The 8,692-nt window shown below is 48.7% G+C and overlaps 1 long non-coding RNA gene across 1 annotated transcript in view; it reads left to right on the top strand.

Moving 5' to 3' along the window:
• Positions 1–8,692, top strand: part of LOC142589965 (uncharacterized) — a 181,873-nt gene that overhangs the window by 157,776 nt on the left and 15,405 nt on the right. The window lies entirely within an intron of this gene.

The raw sequence follows: 8,692 nt of genomic DNA, 5'->3' as shown, positions 1-8,692 counted from the left end.
ACAATTGTCGTCTGCCTCCCACTATTGCCGGTGTATAATCGCTTTTGCGCTCACCTATCACTGTTTTCAGCATGCTTCCAGTGAACTACATCATTACCGCAGATTGAAAAACTCTTATAAACGTTGTTCCACGGCTTTTTCCACATTAGCACTTCTTGATTAGACACTCTGACCGGTAAGCTTTCCATTGCACTAAAACATATGGGTACAATGAACATTGATTGTCAGTCCCTTTAAAATCAGACCACATGCACATTGGGACACTTGGGTGAAACTTTGGAGCAGCTCATTTCCTTGTTCCTTGCAGTGCGTTTGTGGTCGGTAGATTGGTCCTGTGCAGCATTTATCTTTTATTCAGTGCTGTTGCTCTTCTTTGTCGAGTTTGCCATTGTGAATGGGGCGCACGTGGGCTCTTAGCTTGGCCTTTCTTCTTTCACGGTGCAAAGGTTTAAACTGGTTCTTACGCTTGTTGCTGTTGTTGCCACTTGGTTTTGCGCATCGAACGTGAAAAAAAAATTTCCTTCTTCGTGGGGCTTCCTGTTGCAGATAATGCGCGAGTAGGTGGGCTCTTGCAAATTTTAATGGCACTCTATGTAGTGTTTACGTGCTGTTTCTTGCCTTGCATTTCATAATGTTACCCTGTTTATCTCGGATTTTTGTGGCTAGTGAATCAAAGACTTGCTTGAGCAACTGCTTGCCGTAATGCAAAGGGCACGTGTTCAATAACCCAAATGTAAACAATGAAAAGGAATATTAAGTAATGTGACCCGACCACTGTTAGTTCTCACGCTCAATTGCGCTCTAAAGTTTGGCTGTCTTGAAGTTCAAGAAATTTTCTTATATTTATTCCAGCTAGATTGCTAAGCTGCTATTTAGTGTTGCTTCTTTTGATGATGCTATGCGAGATACCATGTTTGCACAATGTTTCTCACATCTTTTGTGCAAACACAATGTAGGTTCATTACAGGAGCCTGCACTATTTTGTACATGTAGGATTTGCGCAAATATGACCGGCGTAGGCTTGTAGGCCCATACCACTGGTTGTGACCGCACAGCAAGACAGACGCCTGACACGCTCAATTCCAAACGAAGAAGTACGACTTTTATTCTAAGGCCAGTACGTATACAGTCAACTAACATCCAGAGGGAACCACGAACTTTTGGCATAGAGAACAGTGGCATCCTCTACATGTCCCCTCTTAAAGACCAGAGGAGAGAGTTGAGGCCAGGAAACAAAGGTGTAGGTGATGTGGGGAAACGACACGTTGGCCACTACATGTCCACACTACTCGATCACTGTCCATAGAGGAATGTCCTTGGGCAGTTCCTGACCCTGCTGTGCTGGAAAACAGTGGTTCTTGGACTGTAACGAGATGCTGTGGTGGCTATTGTATACCTGGTGAGAGAGAGAGAGAGAGAGAGAGAGAAACTTTATTTTGGTTCCTTCAAGGATTTAGCGTCTCGAGGTCTCGGTCGTCTTGGGCGCCGGCGACTTGGAGCCTCTTCCAGCAAGGGTGGGCCCCTATTCCAGGGCTCCACTGAGCCTAGCTACCTGACTAGCGTGCTGCACTAAGGCCCTTTGGGCCGTGAGCTCGCAGCTGGTAAGCCGACTCTCCCATTGCTCCGCACTCGGGTTATTGTGTTGGTGGAATGATTTATTGTGTTTACATTCCCATGTGACATGGTATAGTGTGGGTGTGGCCCCGCACCACGGGCAGGTGTCTCTGTATTGTGTTGGGTACATTTTGTTTAGGATGTATAAATTTGGGAAGGAGTTTGTCTGCAATCTGCGCCAACTCGTTGCTTCCTCCTGCGTTAGAGCTTTGTGGGGTGGGGGATATTTGGCTCTCGTCCCTCTGTATAAGTTTTAAGATTTCTGTGTATCCTCCCTCACAAGCGTGTGGGTGATACTCCGGGGCGCGCGACTGCTCTGCTCGGCACGTGGTCTCTCGAACTAGGCTGTCTGCCCTTTCGTTACCCTGTATGCCTGCGTGGGCCGGAATCCAAATTAACTTGTGCGTAACGTTCCTCTCGGCGAAGTTGGCTCCGCCAAGAATTCTGAGGGCGGCTTTGCTAATCCTGCCCCTCGTGTAATTTCTGCACGCTTCCTTTGAGTCTGTTAAGATGTTTAGAGGCCTGCCTGTCCTATATCCTTCTACTGCCGCCAGCGCCACGGCAATTTCTTCGGCCTCCGCTGTGTCGGCTGCCTTTGCCGTCGCACATGTGATCAGATTCCCGTCGCCGTCCACCACCACCGCCGTGGCCGTGCGCTTCCCTTCTCGCGGGTACGTGGCAGCATCCGTGTACACCGTGTTCTCTAGTAGCGCGAGTGTCTTTTCCACGTATTCGGCTCGCGCCTGCCTTCTGCTCTCGTGGAGGTTGGGGTCCATGTTCTTAGGTACTGGCCTAACGCTTATTGTTTTTCTTAAGCAGTCGGGCACGTCTGCGTATCTATCTACGTGTCCACTCGTGTCCCGTCCCAGCCTAGTCAGGAGCGCTCTCCCTGCAGGGGTGCTTTTGAGTCTGGCTTTTTGCGTTTCAAGCAGGGCTTCCGCCAGTTCGCTGAAAGTGTTGCTGATGCCCAGTTGGAGCAGTTTTTCGTTTGAAGTGTTTTTTGGCAGATGGAGAGCCGTCTTTTATGCTTTCCTGATTATCGTGTCCGCCTGTTCCCTCTCTCCTTTGGTCATCGCGTGGTACGGTAGCGAGTAGATGACTCGGCTGACGACCAGGCTGCCGACGAGTTTGAGTGTGTCTTCCTCTTTCATGCCGTATCTTTTTTGGGAGACCCTGTTGATCATCCGGCCCACCTGCTCCGTCACTTTGCTTAGCAGGTTGATGGTGTGGCTGCATTTTCTGCTGCCCTGTAGCCACATGCCCAGGATTTTGATCATATTCTTTTCCGGGATGTTTTGACCATCAAGCGTTACTTCCAGCGTTGCTTGGGTGGGGTGTCTACCTACTCTCAGTAATTCGGATTTTTCTGTGGAGCATACCAGTCCCCTCTCTCTGGTGTACTTTTCGACACAGCGCGCAGCCTCTTGTAGCTTCTCTTGTTTTTCTCCCAGTGAACCCTGCGTGACCCAAACCGTGACGTCGTCCGCGTACATCGCGTGTTGGATGCCCTGAATCTCGCCGAGTCGTTTTGCCAGGCTGATCATCGCCACATTAAATAGCACGGGCGATATCACGGAGCCTTGGGGTGTGCCTTTACACGGTGTGGAGAAGGTGTCGCTCCTCAACTCCCCCAGTCCTACCGTTGCCGTTCTGTCGGTTAGGAAGTCCTTGACGTAGTCGTGTACTTTCCTTCCGCAGTTGGTGTTGTTGAGGCCCTCCATTATGGCCGCGTGGCTGACGTTGTCGAAGGCGCCTTTGATGTCGAGCGCCATCACAACGTTTTCACCCGCCTTGGGCATTGTGTCGAGTACCTCCTCTTTGAGTTGCAGGAGGACGTCCTGCGTCGATAGGTTGGCCCTGAAGCCATACATGCTGTCAGGGTACCACCTCCCGTTCTCCAGGTGCTGCTGGATCCTTCTGGTGACTATTCTCTCATACAGTTTTCCCAGGCACGACGTAAGCGAGATCGGCCTGAGATTCTCGATCTGTAGTTTCTTGCCCGGCTTGGGTATCATGACCACGATGGCGTGTTTCCATTCCGCCGGTACCTTCCCCTCTTGCCAGAGCGTGTTGAGGTACGACGTCAGCTGATCGACTGCCTCGTCGCTGAGGTTTCTTATGAGCGAGTTTCGAATCTTGTCCGCTCCCGCCGCTGTATTCTTGGTGGCCGCTCTCACGGCCTCGGTGACCTCCTCTCTCGTGATGGGTCGGTCCATTTTCGGGTTTTCCTCACCGAGATAATCTCCTTTGTAACCTTCGATTTGGTCTTTCCCGTAGCATTTTTCTCGGACTTCTTTCAGGAGCTGCTCTTCGGAACCTTCGTACTGGTGGACCAGTCTTTGGATCGATTTGCCGCTTTCGGACTTGTTCTTGCTAGGGTCCATTAGGGCCTTGAGGATGCGCCACGTTTTGGCCGTACTTAGGGTCCCGTTCAGCGAGTTGCTAAACTGTTGCCACCCCTGTCTGGCCAGCTGCGTCGCGTACTCCTCCGTCTGCCTAGTGATGTCCGCTATCTTCTTCTTTAGCTTCTTATTTAGCTTTTGTCTTTTCCATCTCTTGGTGAGCCCGCGTCTAGCCTCCCAGAGCCTGAGGAGCCGCTTGTCTACCTCCGGTGTTTGTTCGGTTCTATGCACTTCTTGCGTGTACATTTTCTGAATTTGCTTGAGTTGCTGGCTCCACTCTTCAACCGAGGTAATGTTACCCTTTAGCTGTCGACAGTGTGCTCTAAAGGCGTCCCAATCCGTCAGCCGAGCCGTACCAATTTTCCTCTTGACATTGTCTGCCACCGTGCTGACTCTTATTATGTGGTGGTCGCTGCCAAGGTTCTCGAGCAGGTTTTCCCACTCTGCCTGCTTGGCGCCCCTGATAAAGGTTAGGTCGGGACACGTGTCTGGACTGACGCTGTTTCCCTGTCTAGTCGGCTGGTTTTCATCGGTTAGCAGCTCGCACCCGGTGTTTTCTGCCGCCGTGCAGATGCCTCGTCCCTTCTTGTCTTCCTTTTTATAGCCCCAGCGCGGGCTTTTAGCGTTAAAGTCTCCCGCTATGATTAGGGTGTTTTGTCCCGCCAATTTTTTGGCCTCCGCGAAAAGTTTAATAAAGTTTCCTTTTGTCTGTTTAGGTGGGCTGTATAAGTTTACTATGTACGTACTTCTTGCCTTTCTTTTCCTTTTGGGAATCACCTCCGTGATCACGTGTTCTATCTGGGTGTCCTCGATTTCTTTATGCGCTATGGTTACTACTTTGTTACTTATGAGAGTCGCGGTGCGGCCACTCTCCTGGCACGTGTAGCCCCTGAGTGCGGGGGTATTATTGGTTTCCTGTAGCATGATTATATCTGGTGGATTTTCTCGCGTAGATATGAACTGTTGCAGGAGCCCTTGCTTGCGCTTGTACCCTCTGCAGTTCCAGTGCCATACTTCTAGTTGGTTTTGTCCTGCCATGTTGCGTTGTTACTGTTGTTGCTTGTACCTTGGGTTTCTGATCCGAATCTCCTGTCATTGTATAGCCTATCCCTGGCGTCATTAGTGGTTTTCTGCGTGTTTTGATTTTTGACGTAGTTACGGAAGCTCTGGTCCTGCAGAGCTATCTTTTGTTGCGTTTGTTGCATCTGATTTTGCATCTGTTGCATTTGGTTTTGCACGCTAGTCATGAAATTCCTGATTTCATCATTAAAGCTTTTCTCCTCTGTGTTTTGCTGCACTGGTGCCACGGCCTGCGGTGGTGGCGTTGGCGTTCTGATGAAGACATGTGCTGTTCTCTGGCAGGAACTAAGGGGATCAGGTGGCGCCAGTTACGCTGCAGGACGCCGCCTCACTGTGCTTCAACCACGTGGCATCATGGCCTTTGGGCCAAGTTCAACACTGTAGCATGTACTTGATCGTGTCGCACCCTACAACCTCTGACCTGTTAGTAGTGGGGTCAGATTTAGAGCTCGGTGGCACAGATTGAAGTCGCTAATCTGCTTCTACTTGTACTCTGCTTGTACTGCTTTACGTTTCCCCTTCCTGTAGACCCTGCTACACAGGCAACTGCACATTTTGGCCACTGAGAAACAGACATTTTATAGGCTCGCTTTGATTACAAATAATTAAGGATGGATGTGGCACTGGCTATACTGGTGATGCATATGACGATGTTGCTGGCCACAGTGCCTTTCTTTAGTGAAGGAAATTGACTATGTTGGAACTAGGGCTTCAGTCACACCCCACGTAGCATCGTGGCTTTCGGCAGCACGTGGCTTTCAGCGCTTTCTTGAGCTTCACCTTCGTGCCTGGGGTTCGGGTCCCGTGGTCTGTGGCATCATTGCTGCTGTTGATGTTTGGCTGTGGGAGCAGAGATGCTCTCTGTTGCAACGAAGCTGTTAACCATGTTCGTTAGCCGTGATGTAGTGCCTGGGTGTAAGGTTTTGTGTGTCCGCGCCTACTGGGGACCACTTGGTGGTTCGGCTGTTGGACAGGCCCAGGATGCAGAGAGAGAGAGAGAGAGGGGAGAATTCAGGAAAGGCAGGGATGTTAACCAGTCAATAGTCTGGTTGGCTACCCAACCAGACTATTGACCCAGGATGCAGACTCTCCAGGTTTCTTGCACCTCAGTTGTAGTATGTCTGTTTTCACTGATGTATCTCCTTAAGTCTTGTAGTCACTTGCTGGGGTGGCACTGTCTCAGCCTCTAGAAGCTTGGTGTGCATAGGCAGCTGCGTCCATGTCCTTCCAGTTAGATGCTTGACTGGAGACTGCAGGAGCTTGGCTCATGGCATGTTTCTCCACTCCAGTGTGGCACTATAGAACTCTGTGGTGTGGCAGGGTGTCTTGCTTACAAGCTTTTTTGCCTCTTGGATGGCTCGCTCTGCCATTCTGTTTAAACGGTGTAGTGTGGGCTCAATGTAGTGTGGATAGTGTCAGGTTGCTCCATGTGCTCAGCCAACTTGTGCCTCTTAATTAAACGGTGGTTCATTGTCGCTCACAAGTTTGCGGGGAACGCCATGCGTAGCGAAGACCTCTTGGCATTACTTAATGAAAGCTTCTGCCGTTGTGTGCTTCAAGTGCAGAAGCTCAAAATATAACTGGTAAAAGACAACGATGCATCCATACACCTCTCCCACTCGGTAGAAAAAGGTGATGGCAACTGTGTGCCAGGGGAGTCCGAGGACGTTGTGACTCTTAAGACAACTATGTTATGGTATGAAGAACATTATTTAGGTCCTGAGGAATCGGTCTGGAACTGATGCGGGCTGCTCCCACGTCGGTACAGAGAGGCTGAGGCCTTCTGCCATCACACAGGCCCTCTGGGCAGGCCTGAGTTGGTCCGCCAGCACTTCACTGCATAGCATCTGCTGCCACCACTGTTCACCTTGAGAACCATCACCGGCCAACGCCAAGCAGCGCCAAAGCATGTGTTCCATCAGTGAGATATTTGGGCTTGTTGGTGTAGCATTTCGCTCTTTTCTCTTGTAGCACAAATAGCACAGAGACTTAGAAGAGAAAGCCTACACACACAGGCGCTATCTTCCAACAACAATTTATTTGCGGGACGGGTGCCACTTTTATACCTTCACTTTCTTCTCCTGCTTTTTTTTTGTTATAAGCACATAACTACTGACAACGTAACACAGCAAATGATAGTACAACTCACTTGCAGACTATGCAAAAACTGTTATCTTTAACGCATGCGCAGGAATTGTAACTCCTTCTTTGATAGTGATATGGAGGATTGGCTAACACAAGCATAGCCAAACTCATCCATGCGAGCACTTTCAATGATGAGATGAATTAATTCGCATTTGCTTCTCCCGATAATAACTGTATGTTCAAATCGCGGAATGCATCTGCACTTACGATAACGCATTGAGAAATAACCATCCGGCGAAGGCTTGTTAACTTTATTGGAGTGCTCCCTAAGCCTATCATTAATGCGTCTGCCGGTTTGTCCTGTATAACTCTTTCCACAGGGCAAGATACCCTTTTCTATGCTGCGTTTTGCATGCGTCCTTTGTTTTTCTATATGGTCTTGATTTTGCACAAAAGGTGATAAGCTTGTTTGGAGCTGTGAATACTATGACAACCTTTCCATGTAGTCCTATCTTCAGGCTATGCGATAAGCGATGGATGTAAAGAATTACGGCGAAATTTTTCTTTTTAACAGACTTTGCGCTGTCTAACCTCGAGAAACCAGCTTATCCTGACTGTGTTGTCTGAGCAGTGTTTCAGCAATTGACCCAATCAAACTGTGTGAAAAACCAGTCTCACTCAACCGCAGTACCTGTTGTTGAAAACTGGAAGAAATTAAGAGGATACGACTTCTTTAGTGCATTGTTCACACATTATCGCTACATGCCCATTTTAATAAAAAACGCTGTAAGCCTGCACGGTTATGTGTGTGTTGCGCAGCTTCGTATTTTGTAGATAATTCGTTGTGCGTTGCGCCCGCTGACAAGGAGGGTGGGCTTGCAGCCATGACTCGTAGCTCTTTTTTTTTCTCTCAAACGCTAACGAAGCCATCTCAGGTGTGTTTAGGCAACATAAAAGCGTCTCGTTAGCTAAAGTGCAAGCTAATGCCATTGAAATTTGCAGAAAAATAAATCTGAATAATGTTGTAAAAGGCATTGAGAAGAATAGTGGGAAATGTTAAGCGGTATTTTTTAGCGCGATGGCACAAAAGTAACGTCCGCTTCAGGGTAGTCATGTCTGAGAACGGGACCTGGCAGAAGTAAATCCACTTACCTGCTAAAAACGCTAAATCTTCTCGACATCAATGACCCCTTCTTTGTGAAGAGTTCAGACCAAGTTTTAGAATTTGTTAGAGTGCACTCTGACAAAAGGCTGAACGTATTCTCTGCACACATAAAAGACCTTTATTATTCTATTCCTCAATCCAACCTGTTAACCGGTGTTGAAGAAAGCATTCACTAATTTGGTGCAGTGTGATATTACAATGAAACCGCAACTTCTGTTCAGAGTGTTTTGGCATTACTTAAGCAATACATGACCTCAACGTTTATCCACTGGAATAATGTTCCGTTTCTACAGAAGCAAGGTGTATATATTGAATCTTGTTTGGCACCCGTCTTCAGCGACCTGTA

Source organism: Dermacentor variabilis, chromosome 8 (genome assembly GCF_050947875.1).
Source record: "Dermacentor variabilis isolate Ectoservices chromosome 8, ASM5094787v1, whole genome shotgun sequence".
NCBI classification, from domain to species: Eukaryota; Metazoa; Arthropoda; class Arachnida; order Ixodida; family Ixodidae; genus Dermacentor; species Dermacentor variabilis.
This window is presented reverse-complemented; position numbering and strand designations above follow the sequence as displayed.